This window comes from Rhinoraja longicauda, chromosome 8, assembly GCF_053455715.1.
Source record: "Rhinoraja longicauda isolate Sanriku21f chromosome 8, sRhiLon1.1, whole genome shotgun sequence".
In the NCBI taxonomy this organism is placed as follows: Eukaryota; Metazoa; Chordata; class Chondrichthyes; order Rajiformes; family Arhynchobatidae; genus Rhinoraja; species Rhinoraja longicauda.
The window spans coordinates 52,755,608-52,770,600 of record NC_135960.1 but is presented as its reverse complement, the minus strand read 5'-3'; the positions used below and the strand labels follow the sequence as shown (position 1 = coordinate 52,770,600).

At 40.6% G+C, this 14,993-nt stretch overlaps 1 protein-coding gene across 3 annotated transcripts in view; it reads left to right on the top strand.

The window, feature by feature from the left end:
• Positions 1-14,993, top strand: part of wipf1b (WAS/WASL interacting protein family, member 1b) — a 107,490-nt gene that overhangs the window by 15,313 nt on the left and 77,184 nt on the right. The window contains exon 1 of one of the 3 annotated variants that reach the window (XM_078404536.1): positions 11,706-11,774. The exons of the other annotated variants lie outside the window; for them this stretch is intronic. The gene's annotated coding sequence lies outside the window, so the exon portion shown is untranslated. Of the gene's footprint in view, positions 1-11,705; positions 11,775-14,993 lie in introns of those variants that run through there. 3 annotated transcript variants of the gene reach the window in all.

Genomic DNA, 14,993 nt, shown 5'->3' with positions numbered 1-14,993 from the left:
ATTTGTATATTCATTCCTGTCCCACTTGTGTGAGTCTTCCTGGATGGTGATTATCTCATCATCAATGGCCCTGTTATCCTGCATGAGGATATACTGGTGATCTTGTCATTCATTTACGTATCCCATGAGTTCTGATACCTTGAGGAAACTTGTAAACTAGTGTTTGAGATTCTTCTGCTATGACTTTTGATTGGTCCCACACAGCAGTGCCTGAGGACAAATTGTACTTCCTCACCTGCATCCACCTGTTACTTGCCAGGCTTTGACACACCCCCACCTCTCTCCCAGCTTTCGCCCTCCCCACTACTACAATCAGTCCAAAGAAGGGCCCCGACCTGAAACGTCACTATCCATGTCTTCCAAGGATGCTGCCTGACCCGCTGAGTTACTGCAAAACGTTGTCCTTTTTTGGTAAACCAGCAACTGTAGTTCCTTGTGTCAGAAGTTTACAGATATTGGTTAGGGTGATGACAAATTCATTGAAGCTCTCCAGCTTGGAAGTAACAAAGCTACAGATGAGGTTTCAAGTCGAAGATTGACTAATCAGCAAGAAAAAAGAAAGGGAAATTACAAATTTAGTCTCATGATTACTTTTCATTCCATGTTTGTGGTTACAAGCCTGGAGGCTACATTACTTATCATGCTTTCAATTGTAAATGTTTAAGGCAGCATTGTTGGCTGAACTGTATAATGGACTGCTTTATGTTTGCAGATTGACCTCTAAGTGATTGTAATTGTTAGCTCCTGAGAAGAGTGTGAACTGTGTGTAGAATGCATCAAACACAACAGAAAGAGTAATGTTCATGCATTATTGCTCCCACTGTTGCTTTTGAAGGTGCACAGAACAGAAGTGATGAAGTTATGGTAAACTGCACTGAGAGCACTAAGGGAACGACCACCATCATTTAAATGTTATTTTTATGGGATGTGGATACTGCTGGAAAATCCAGATTTTGATTTGGAGTCCCTAATAGCCATGAAGAAAGTGTTGAACCTCTGTGAGCCTCTGCAGGTTCCACAAGATTGCTAAGTAAGGACTCACAGCATCTGGATCCAATGATGATGAAGGAATGGCAGCTCTCGGATAGCTCCTCACATAAACTCCTGGAATATGCCCCCACCAACGATCATCAGGCCTCTGCTTCCCATGCCATCACAGATCACATCAATTCAGGAGATCTCCTCTCCACAGCTTCCATCCAGATACTTCCCCAAGCCCACTCTGCATGTTTCTGCCTCTACCACCTACACCTGTGACACCTCTTAACTATTTTAAAAACTTCCAATTTACTGTCCCCCACTACCTTATCTTCACCATGGATGACTGGTCCATATATGCTTCCATTCCTCATCAGGAAGGCCTGGGGCTCTCCATTTCTTTCTTGAGCAATAGATCCAACCAATTCTCCTTCCTTGGCCCCATCCACCTGGTTTAAAGCACTTGCCATGAATACTTCTCTTTCAATTCCTCCTACTTGTACTGAACAAATCAAAAGTGTGGCAATGGATATTTGCCTGCACCCTATCTACTCCAGTTTTTTTTGTGGCAATTCCAAGCAGTCTATGGTGCAAACCTACTTCGGCACCCCCCCCCCCCCCCCCCCCCCCCCCCCCCCCCACCAAGTCCGCACCGACCAGCGATCCCTGCATTCTAACACTACCCCACACACACACTAAATGAATGAATGAATGAATGAATGAATAAGAATATTGGCCAAGTATGCATATACAAGGAATGTGCCTTGGTGCTCCGCTCACAAATGACAACACAAACATACAGTAAACAATTAAGAATAAAGCATAAACACATCAAAACAATGAGGATACACCATTACGGTCTAAACATGTGGGTGAAAATAAACCAGAGCAAAAAAGACTACATGATTTGGACGAGGGAATTGAATGCAACATCTCCAAGTTTGCGGATGACACGAAGCTGGGGAGCAGTGTTAGCTGTGAGGAGGATGCGAGGAGGCTGCAACGTGACTTGGTTAGGTGAGTGGGCAAATGCATGGCAGATGCAGTATAATGTGGATAAATGTGAGGTTATCCACTTTGGTGGCAAGAACAGGAAAGCAGACTATATCTGAATGGTGGCCGATTAGGAGAAGGGGAGATGCAACGAGACCTGGGTGTCGTGGTACACCAGTCATTGAAAGTAGGCATGCAGGTGCAGCAGGCAGTGAAGAAAGCGAATGGTATGTTGGCATTCATAGCGAGGGGATTTGAGTGTAGGAGCAGGGAGGTTCTGCTGCAGTTGTACAGGGCATTGGTGAGACCACACCTGGAGTATTGCGTACAGTTTTGGTCTCCTAATCTGAGGAAATACATTCTTGCCATAGAGGGAGTACAGAGAAGGTTCACCAGATTAATTCCTGGGATGGCAGGACTTTCATATGAAGAAAGACTGGATAGACTCGGCTTGTACTCGCTGGAATTTAGAAGATTGAGGGGGGATCTTATAGAAACTTACAAAATTCTTAAGGGGTTGGACAGGCTAGATGCAGGAAGATTGTTCCCGATGTTGGGGAAGTCCAGAACAAGGGGTCACAGTTTAAGGATAAGGGGGAAGTCTTTTAGGACTGAGATGAGAAAGGTTTTTTTCACACAGAGAGTGAATCTGTGGAATTCTCTGCCACAGAAGGTAGTTGAGGCCAGTTCATTGGCTATATTTAAGAGGGAGTTAGATGTGGCCCTTGTGGCTGAAGGGATCAGGGGGTATGGAGAGAAGGCAGGTATGGGATACTGAGTTGGATGATCAGCCATGATCATATTGAATGGCGGTGCAGGCTCGAAGGGCCGAATGGCCTACTCATGCACCTATTTTCTATGTTACAAACTTTGGTTATTGAGTAGAACTTGTGGGAAAAAAGCTGTTTTTATGTCTGGCTGTGGCTGCTTTGATAGCCTGGAGTCGCCTTCCAGAGGGAAGTGCTTCAAAGAGTTTGTGGCCAGGGTGAGAGGGGTCAGAGATGATCTTGCCCACTTGCAGTGTACAGTTCATCAATGGGGGGAAGGTTGCAGCCAACAACCTTCTCAGCTGTGCGAACGATCCGTTGCAGCCTCCGGACGTCGTGCTTGGTGGCTGAGCCAAACCAGACCATGATGGAGAAGGTGAGGTGGACTGAATGATAGCAGTATAGAATTAGACCATCATTGCCTGTGGCAGATTGTGTTTCCTCAGTTGCCGCAGGAAGTACATCCTCTGTTGGGCTTTTTTGACTGTGGAGTCGATGGTGGCCCCCCATTTAAGGTCCCTGGTGATGATGGTTCCAAGGAACTTAAATGACTCCACAGATGTGACTATGGTGTTGTTGATGGTGAGTGGGGGGAGGGGAGGGGGATCTCTTCGAAAGTCTACAATTAGTTGCACTGTCTTGAGAGCATTGACCTCCACTGGGGACAATTTGTACATTTATACCAAGCCAATTAACCTACAAACCTGTACGTCTTTGGAATGTGGGAAGAAACCCAAACAGATCATGGGTAGAATGTACAAACTCTGCCCAGACAACACCCGTAGTCGGGATCGAACGCGGGTCTCTGGCGCTGTAAGGCTGTAGCTCTACCGCTATGTCACCGTACCATCCCCAAATGTTCCAGAAAAGCTTTCCAAAAAATTATAATAGATCAATGAAGTTGCATTCAATATATTTAATCTCTAGCAAGTGCCTGTATTAATGATTCACTACGAAGTTCCTTCAGTAAAATAGGTTAACATGTTTTATTTTTTAATGTTTTGTGGAATTGCTTGAATTCCTGTTGCATTGTTTGGAATTGTTATTTTACCTGGAAATGCAATTACATTATACTGGACACTTGATTGCATAATTCATTGCCTTGAACCGCACCGTCCAGCGCAGCCTGAAATAGGCTGCGGGATTTTTCTCTGCCCGGTGGGGGCTTCAATGTCGGGAGCCCCGACCGCCCCGACGTACAGCGGCAGCATCTTCACCCGCCCCGGATCGCGGGGCTTGGGTCGGCCCGCTGCGGACCTTTCACCGTCCGGCGCGGCCTGGAACGTGGCAACCTCAACATCCTGACCGCGGGAGAAGACGGCAGGGGAAGAGAAAATACATTCTGGCCTTCCATCACAGTGAGGAGGTGACTGGAGGAGACTCACTGTGATGGATGTTTCTTTTTGTTTGGTGTTGGTTTATGATTGTGTGTGTTATTGCTTATTTTTATTGCTCTTATTGTTGGACTGTGGGTAATCTTTCATTTCACTGCACATTTATGTGTATGTGACAAATAAAATTGACTATTGACTGTTTTATGGTGGAGAACTATTGTTGCATGCTTCCATTGCAGTATGTGCCCTATACTGCATAATGCACCTACGTAACCTTTGTGCAACTTTTCCTTTCCCTGTTGAAATTATGGCATTTTTGATTTTTACTTGTCAAACCTATTTTGTATCCCCATCAACTTGATATCTTTACCAATAAATCTTCTAAATTGTAATGCCCAGGATTGTACAAAATATTATTTGATTATAGTTTTGCAGAAAGACTGCACAAAACCTTTTGTAATGCTACCTAAATCGTTCTATCTCTCTAAAGTAATAAGGAGAAAAAGTCTGGATGCACTTCATATGTAAAATTATCTGGGACGTGGATCTTTTCAAATGGTCAAAAGATTGTAAGTAATAGGAGTAGAATTAGACCATTCGGCCCATCAAGTCTACTCCACCATTCAATCATGGCTGATCTATCTCTCCCTCCTAACCCCATTCTCCTGCCTTGTCCCCATAACCTCTAACACCCATACTAATCAAGAATCTATCTATCTCTGCTTTAAAAATATCCATTGACTTGGCAAAGAATTCCACAAATTTCCCAGAGGGTGGAAATCAAAGAAATTCATTCTTCACGAAAGAAATTCCTTCTCATCCCCTTCCTAAAGGAACGTCCTTTAATTCTGAGGCTATGATCTCTAGTCCAAGACTCTCCCACTAGTGGAAACATCCTCTCCATATCCACTCTATCCAAGCCTTTCACTATTTGGTACATTTCATTGAGGTCACCCCTCATTCTTCTAAACTCCAGCAATTACAGGCTCAGTGCCGTCAAATGCTCATCATGTTAACCCACTCATTCCTGGGATTATTCTTGTAAACGTTCTCTGGACCCTCTCCAGGGCCAGCACATCCTTCCTCAGATATGGTTCCCAAAATTGCTCACAATACTCCAAATATGGCCTGACCAGCGTCTTATAGAGCCTCATCATTATATCCCTGTTTTTGTATTCTAGCCCTCTTGAAATAAATGCGTTTGCCTATTTACTACCGATTCAACTTGCAGATGAAGATTTTGGGAATCCTGTACCAGCACTCCCAAGTCCCTTTGCACCTCCGATTTCTGGATTCTCTCCACATTTTAGAAAATAATCTATGCCTTTATTCCTCCACCAAAATGCATGACTCCACTCTTTGCTACACTATATTCCACCTGCCACTTCTCTGCCCACTCTCATGGATGAGAGTGGAAGTTCTAAATGGATGTTGGACAATTTGTTTAAAAATTTGTGTTATGAATGAAACCATTTTGATGATGGTGTACTGAGAGATTGCAATATGCTGGCCTGTGAAATGCAGAAGATACATGAAGTATTTCAGATATAAATGGTACAAAGCCCTTTCTACGGGGTGAGACGATAAAAGGTCGCAAGTTTTGCTTTCGTTTTACAAGCTTCGGTAATCTTCTGGAGTGTTATATACGGTTTTGGACTCTGTATTTATCAAAAAGTACAACATAGTTTCAGTCAATTGATTCTTGAGTTTGGGGCATGCTTCTGCAATACATTAAGGAATATTGGCTTCTACTTGAATTCATAGTGAATTCTGAGAGGGATTGAAAATACGATGATGAGAAACTTTTTCCTCATTTAGAACATTCGGAGTCATAGTAAGTCTTGGGGGGAAAAGGGGCTGGCCATTTAAATCTGATATGAATAGAAATTCCCTCCCACAGTGGTTTGTAATCTTTCACAATTTTCATGCTAGAAGATGAGGAATACTTTGAGCATTTTCAAGGCAGAATTCGGAGAGTTTTGAAAATCATGCAAGTAAATCCACAATAAAGTGTATGGGGTACATGATCATTGTCTCTTGTCGAAAGTCTGAGCAGGCTTTAAGGGTTTTATGGTCTATGCCTGCTTCAAAATCCTAACTTTGATGCGTCCATTAAATTTTTTAACCCAATTATTTATTTTATTTTTACATTATTGGATGGTGTAATTAATGTTGATCTAAATGTATTTAATTTGTGCATTTTGCAAATAATTCACTAAAGTGTGACTGCATTAGTAACAATATAATGAACAGTGATGTTAAGTGCACATACTGGTTTAAATAGGTAGGAGAGCAATAGTAATTTTTGCCAACATGCCCTCAATATAATCACTTCAGCAGTTCATGAACAATCTGCCATTAAGCTGCTCGTGGCATTGGTGAAAAAATATTCAAAGTTCTGGAAAACACTGCAGTTTGCAAAGCTTTCTGAGTTATAATTTCGATTTTAAGACTTTAGCCCATTTATCAGTGAGCTAACAGCAGCATTTCAACCATTTAGCGTTCCTTCACTAGGGGGTTCCAAACCACAGATCTTTGCCATTTAGTATAAAGTGATACATTTTTTATATAGCGCACCAATCATTATATATTTGTTTTTAAAGCCACACAAACGCAAATATATGTTTAACGAGCACATGCAAGAATGTTGCATACATTTGGAACATTTGGAAGAGGGTAAAAGGAAATCCAGAAAATCGCAGACCAATAGCTTGTGTCAGAGTGAGGCCAGTTAAAGAAATCTGTCATTAAAGATGGAATGGCAAAATTTGTAAAAACTGAAGATGTAATAAATAGCATGAACTTCAGAAGAATGCAATATTTAATCTACTTTTAAATTGTTTTGTAGAATTAACAAAGGATATTTGAGAGTAATAATGGACTTGATAAATTTGGATTTTCAAAGAAACCTTGACAAAATACTGTAATTGGTAAGGTAGACCCAAATCAAAAGTTGGAATATGCATGGTATGATGCATGATGTGAAGCAAGCTGATCGGGCTATAAATAAATAAATCATTGAGTATTATTTCTACTGAAGTAGAATTAGAAAAACGCAGAAAAGTTAAGTACAATGGGTGACTGGGAATGTTACATGTGACGTACAATTGACCATCAATTCCAGTGCATAGAGTCTGTGGTATGTACCATCCACAAAATGCACTTTAGTTACTCCCCCAGCCTACTGTGACAGTCCTTCCAAACCTAAGACCCTATCAGCAAGACCTCTATTAGCAAGAGGGACAAGGACATTTGTGCATGTACACCGAGTTCCTCTAAGTTGAGCATCATCCTGACATGGAAATGTATATTGCTGGTCCTTCATTGTTGCTGGATTTGAATCCTGCAATTCCCTTTCCAACTAATAAAGGTTGTGAGAAGACCTTCACCAACAGGATGGCAGCCATTTCAAAAGACAGCTCAGACTATTAGTGAGCATTAGGTACTTCACTGGTACCAGTATAATGCCCAAACAATCCATTGTGGAAGAGATTCAAGTTTAGTCAGAGAGAGTAATCAACGAAAAGGTGATCAAGAAATTATCCTCTTGATCAACAGGATTTTTTTTTCTCTTTTACTCTGTTAACATTTACCGTCTATAAAGAATTGAGGGCTGTCAGATTCTTTCTGGAAATGAACAAATTTCATTCCTTCCCAATTGCACAAATTATTTTAATTGTAGAATAAAAGCGTGGCGTAAATGTTTCTCTTTCTGTTTGTTCCATTGCAGTCTTTCAGGATGCAGTTTGGATCCCATTATTCAAATTTGAAAAAAAAGTAGAACAATTAACTACTTGCTTTGCTATTAGGAGGCTCTATTTAATGCACTATATTCATGGTGATTTGAAACTGCTTTGGGAAAGAGTTTATTGAGTTGCCAGAGGTGGTTCCAGAGAACAAATTATCATTGCTGCTTTTTGGACGATAACAGGGGCGGTCATTTTCAAACTACACAGGTTCAAAGGTGCACAGGAGCTTCTCACAGAGGTTGGTGAATTCCATACCCTGAAGGGTAAACAGAGAAACATAGAAAATAGGTCCACATGAATTCCACAGATTTACAACTCTCTGACTGAAAAAGTTTTTCCTCATCTCCGTTCTAAATGGCCTACCCCTTATTCTTAAACTGTGGCTCCTGGTTCTGGACTCCCCCAACATTGGGAATATGTTTCCTGCCTCTATCGTGCCCAACCCCTTAATAATCTAATATGTTTTAATAAGATCTCCTCTCATCCTTCTAAATTCCAGTGTATACAAGTCTAGCCGCTCCAGTCTTTCAACATATGACAGTCCCGCCATTCGGGAATTAACCTAGTAAACCTACGCTGCACGCCCTCAATAGCAAGAATATCCTTCCTCACATTTGGAGATAAAACTGCACACAGTACTCCAGGTGCGGTCTCACTATTACCCTATACAACTGCAGAAGGACCTCTTTGCTCCTATACTCAACTCCTCTTGTTATGAAGGCCAACATTCCATTGGCTTTCTTCACTGCCTGCTGTACCTGCATGCTTCCTTTCAGTGACTGATGCACTAGGACACCTAGATATTGTTGTACATTCCCTTTTCCTAACTTGACACCATTCAGATAATAATCTGCCTTCTTATTCTTACCACCAAAGTGGATAACCTCACACTTATCCACATTAAAGTGCATCTGCCATGCATCTGCCCACTCACACAACCTGTCCAAGTCACCCTGCAACCTCATAGCATCTTCCTCACAGCTCACACTACCACCCAGCTTTGTATCATCTGCAAATTTGCTAATGGTACTTTTAATCCCTTCATCCAAGTCATTAATGTATATTGTAAATAGCTGCGGTCGCAGCACCAAGCCTTGCGGCACCCCAATAGTCACTGCCTGCCATTCTGAAAGGGACCCATTTATCCCCACCCTTTGCTTTCTATCTGCCAACCAATTTTCTATCCATGTCAGTACCCAACCCCCAATACCATGCGCTCTAATTTTGCCCAATAATCTCCTATGTGGAACCTTTTCGCAGGCTTTCTGAAAGTCGAGGTACACCACATCCTCTCCCCTGTCAATTTTCCTAGTTACATCCTCAAAAAATGCAATATGATCATGGCCGATCATCCAAAATCAGTACCCCATTCCTGCCTTCTTCCCATATCCCTTGATGTCATTAGCCCTAAGCTATATCTAAATCTCTCTTGTAAACATCCAGTGAATTGGCCTCCACTGCCTTCTGTGGCAGAGAATTCCACAGATTTACAACTCATTGGAGTTGGGTAGATCATTGGAGTATTTAAAGAGGAAGCAAATTAATTTTTGAAGGATCAGGGATTTGAAGGCAATGGATAACTGGCATAGAAGAGGAGATGAGGCCAGTGGCAACACACTTGTGATCATATTGAATGGCAAGACAAGCTTGCTCTACTCCTGCTCCAATTTTCTGATGTTCATAGGATTCCTGGAACAATTGAGAGATTGGAAAATGTAAATGGCTAAGAAGTAGAATTTGGAAAGTCTGTGATAAAGTAGTCCATGATCTTGGATATCATTCGGTCCAGACATTATCATGTAAGATAGCTAGAATAATCTAATAATTAGCTGAGGGTTCATATATTTGTGCAGAATGATGTATTCAGCCGTTAGAATGTTTAATTGCTTGCTTGAACATATTGATGCTATTTTTGATTGCCAGGTAGGATAAATGTACATCAATTTACCTAGATATATTGAGGTTTTTGAAGAAGTAAACAAGAAGATCAACGAGTGAAGTATGGTAGATGTAGACTGTATGGACCTCACGATCTTTGATAACAATCCGCATGGTAGATTAGTTGCTCTGGAAGGCTAGATCGCATGGGATCCAGAGAGGGCTGCCTAATTCGATACATAATTGGCTTGACGATAGGAAGCCGAGAGTAACGGTGGAAGGTTGTTTCTTGGCAAGCCCGTGGCTGGCGGAGTGCCTCAGGTCAGTCATGGGCCTGTTGTTTGTTATTTATATCACCAATTTGGATGGAAATGTACAAGGCGTGACTGGTAAGTTTGCAGAACACAAAATAATTGGTATCATAGACTTTGAAGAATTGCAGCAGTATCTTGATAAGCTGGGTAAGTGGGCTGTGGAATGGCAAATGTAATTTAATTCGGATAAGTACAAGGTGTTGCATTTCAGGAAGTCAAACCTGGGTGGGACTGTCACAGTGAATGGCAGGGCCCAGGATAGTGCAGTAGAATAGTAAGACTCAGAAGTAACAGTGCATCAGAAAAATAGCTTCACAGGTGGATAGAATGATGATAACGGCTTTTGGCATGCTGACCCTGATTGAGGGATGTTATGTTGCAGTTGTACAAGGTGGTGGTGAGGCTGCATTTGGAGTATTGTTTTCAATTTTGGTCACTCAGCTTTGGAAAAATGCCTTTAAGGTAGAAAGAATACAAAGAGGTTATGAGGATATTGCCAGGGCTTGGGAGTAGGGAGAGGTTGGGCAGGCTAGGACTTTATTCTTTAGAGCATGGGAGACTGAGGGTGACCTTGTAGATGTATATAAAATGATGAGGGGGTGTAGATAAAGTGGATGGTCACAGTCTTTTTTCCCAGACCAGGGGAGTCTAAAACTAGAGGACATAAATATAAGTTGAGAACGGAAAGAGTTAAAAGGAACCTGAGGGGCAACTTTTTTTTACACAGAGTGGTGGGGATATGGAACGATCTGCCAGAGGAAGTAGTTAAGGCAGAAACAATAACAACATTTAAAAGAGATTTGGACAGGCACATGAATAGGAAAGATTCAGAGGGATGTGGGCCAAATCCAGACAAATAGTGCTGGCAAAGATGGAGCATCTGGATTGCCACTGACACTTTTGGGCAAAGGGCCTGTTTCCATGTGGTATGACTCTCGTGAACTTTGCAGATGAAAGAACGCTTTAAAAAAACGCAAGAGGAAATTGAGCAGCACTTTACTGTGCAGCAAGCTGTCAAAAGGATGTTGGCTGTTTCCTATCTGGATAAAGGAACTCAAAAAGCAAGAAATATTCTTGATCATTTTTTTTTTAAATCCTCAAATGTCATCTAAAAATAAAAACATGAAAATTGGATCTCACTCAGCAAAAAAATTGTGAAGTTACTCTGAAGGTCTTGATAGAAATTAAAATCAGCCCTCGCTTGTGTTGTAAATGCTGCTATTTCTGCTTTTGAGTTATGAATTGGAATTCCCAGTAGCTGGATTAGTGGTGCACCAGTGAATGTGTGTCAACCTCAGGAGGTTTCTGAGTACATGAAATTTATTAAGGCATCATTATTAGACGTACTAAATAAAATTAAGTAACTTTAAATTGATTAAATGACCTGTATCAACGCTTACTTCAGAAATGCTACATTCTCTGTAATAGTTTGTGAAATGTCAAGAAAAATGATAGGCAAATGTAAATCTGTCTAGTTGAACGTTGAGCTCCATTACAGAAATTGTCAAATTATTTTCGACCAAATCAGAGACTTTTAATTTTTGCTCAGCGTTATATTTACTATTACTGGTAAGATTTTGAAAGTGGAAACAAGCTAAAAGCATTGTTCCACTCTGAGTTTAACCACTTTAGCGAGAGCACTGATCTCAGATGAGGTGTGGTGAGGAAGTCTGACGTTCAACATACAGCTAACAGGAAGCAAGCAGAAAGTTCAGGGCACAGTACAAATTTGAAGCTTTGAAACCGACAAACGTTTTGAAGGTAAGCAAAATCGATTTGAACACCGAACTGGTGATAAATCGTGCAACTTTTGTAATACTTAAGTGAATTAGGATTTGTAACTAGTCTAACATCTGAACAAATGAATCTTTGTACAGAGTGCACTAGATAAAACCACAAGTGATTTTAGCAGAACTGAAACATGACTGTAGGACTGAAAATTGGTGTGTACAGCAGTCAAACTTGAAATATGTTGTACTTCAGCTGCTGTTTCTAAACCCAACTGCAAAACAATATATGAAATATGCAAAATATGAAAATGTTTTTCTGTGGCAAGTAATTTATTATCAGTTATTTATGAACTTTGGTTGTGAATAGGTTCATGTAAAATTCTGAATGACGCTTGACCTGGTTTTGAAAAGAAGAGAGAGAATGTATAATTGTGACATTGTCTTCTGAAGGCAGCTGTAAACAGAATCTTTTGTATTTTCAGCACACATACAATCATTCTGTAAAATGCTTGCAGGACAATGCACAAAAGCACTGCTCCAAGTATTGAATCATCATCATAGGAAATAAGTTTCCTGTGGGTACAGTACTTTTTCAGAATATAAAAATTAGATCAATAAAATCAATACCATGCAAATTGTATTTTTGAACATGACTGATTTGCAAGGAGTACAGATTTGATCATGAAGCATAGTTCTTTTAACATTCTCTTCACAGGAGTATGTCTGTTATATCCTTTTGAATATAGATTAATATCAATTTCCAAAAATAAGTATTTGCATGTATTTTAAAATGCAGCTGCATGTATTTGGGAAAAATACAAACCCTTCTTTTAATATAGATTACTTATGAAGCATACATTGAAAAATCATAAACTTCTAGGAATATCACTTTAATTGGTGCCAAGTGGTTTAGTCTTGTGAGCAGCTGACTCCATGTTAATTTCATTTGACACTGAGGGAACTTAGAGATAATGCAGTGGAAGTGTAAAGTAAGAATGCTTTTTAAACTACATTTTATTGTAATATGGTGTAATAGTCGCATACTTCATTTGGCCAGTGAAATATCAGCACTCAGTATAAGAAAATAACTGCAGATGCTGGTACAAATCGATTTATTCACAAAATGCTGGAGTAACTCAGCAGGTCAGGCAGCATCTTGGGAGAGATTCTCTCCCGAGATGCTGCCTGACCTGCTGAGTTACTCCAGCATTTTGTGAATAAATATCAGCACTCAATAGGTTCACCAGGTTAATCGTAGGTTCGTTCACCAGGTTAATTCCCGTGATGGCGGGACTGACGTATGATGAAAGAATGGGTCGACTGGGCTTGTATTTGCTAGAATTTAGAAGGATAAGAGGGGATCTTATAGAAACATATAAAATCCTTAGAGGATTGGACAGGGCAGATGCAGGAAAAATGTTCCCGATGTTGGGGGAAGTGCAGAACCAGGGGTCACAGTTTAAGAATAAGGGGTAGGCCATTTAGGACTGAGATGAGGAAAAACCTTTTTACCCAGAGAGTTATGAATCTGTGGAATTCTCTGCCACAGAAGGCAGTGGAGGCCAATTCATTGGATGTGTTCAAGAGAGAGTTAGATTTAGCTCTTCGGGTCAAGGGATATGGGGAAAAGGGCGGAACGGGATACTGATTTTGGATGATCAGCCATGATCATATTGAATGGCGGTGCTGGCTCGAAGGGCAGAATGGCCTACTCCTGCACCTATTTTCTATGTTTCAATTCCGAAATGGTTAAAAACAGCAATTTTTAATGGGGAGGACAAAACTAGAAATAAAACTGCCCCAATGAACTCTTCTCACATGGATTAAAAATAGTTTTTTTAATGAAGTGGAAAATAACTCCTTTCTAGGTTTTTATTATAGGTGAGCTACAGGCTGTAGAACCTAAGTTTCATTAAAAAATATAGATTTTGATAACATTTTGTAAGTCAGCATAATGGTTTTATCCTAACATGTTTTACTCTAAGTTTTATCCCCACACCCACACACCCACCATGAGCCGAGTTAACAGATGAATATTGAAGCTGAGAACCTGAGAATCAGAATGTGTGTTTTTGGAGCAATTTGCCAACGTAAGCTTCAAGCTCCGTGGGTTTTCTAAAGACTAGCTGATTTAGCAGTTGCGTTGAAAGATCTGTATGCTACATTTCTCATGTTAAACAAGAGATTATTTTTTTTCTTCTTGTGAAGCCTGAGGAGGCATTGCTGATGGTCAGAAATTCTGATCTTTCAAGGAGAGGTATTTTGCCTAATTTGAATTTACAATTCTCATTTAAATTTATGTAGTAATACTAGTTTGTCCTCCACAGAAATTAAGATCTGTAGATTTATAATTAGACTATTTGCTTCAGTGCCTGTTCGATTCATCAAATGACGTCCAGTGCCCGAGTTAAAGGATATGCAGTTGAGAGCACACAAGTATCTGAACTGAGTTAGAACACTTCCATTTTGTATTACTTAATGGAGTTGAGAGGGAAAGATTGATCAGCCATGATTGAATGGAGGAGTTGACTCGATGGGTCGAATTCTGCTCCTATGTTTTCTGAACTTAATGGCTCAAACTGAAATCTTTCTGTTGTATGTAAACATACTGAACTTGTAAAAATAACTTTAATTATATAGCTGATACCTTGAAGTCGACTCTAATATTTACTTTAGATAGACACAATGTTGGAGTAACTCAGCGGGTCAGGCCTCGTCTCTGGAGAAATGGAATAGGTGATGTTTTGTGAATCGACCCATCTTTAGATCCAATCTGAAATGTCACCTATTCCTTTTCTTCAGAGGTGTTGCCTGCCCCCCTGATTTACTCAAGCATTTTGTCTCTCTTTGGTATAAACCAGCATCTGCAGGTCCTTCCGACACAATATTAACTTAAATTCAGTTAACCAAAAGTAATTTTGCTAACATAGAACATAGAACAGAAAGGTGCAGAAGCACCTTTATTCCATCATGTCTGCATCAACTGTAATCCCAACTGCCTGCACATGGTTTGTATTCCTCCATTCCCTTCTTGTTCACATGTCTGACTAAACGCTGCTATCATGCCTGTTACCACCTCCCTTGGCAACCTGTTTCTGGGCACCGATCACTCCGTGTAAACAAAAACTTGCTCCACGCGTTACCTTTTATACTTCCCTTTCTCATCGTAAATTGATGTCCTCTAGTATTTCTCATTTCCACCCTGGGAAAAAGCCTGTGGCTAACTATTCTATCAGTCTCCAACACACCT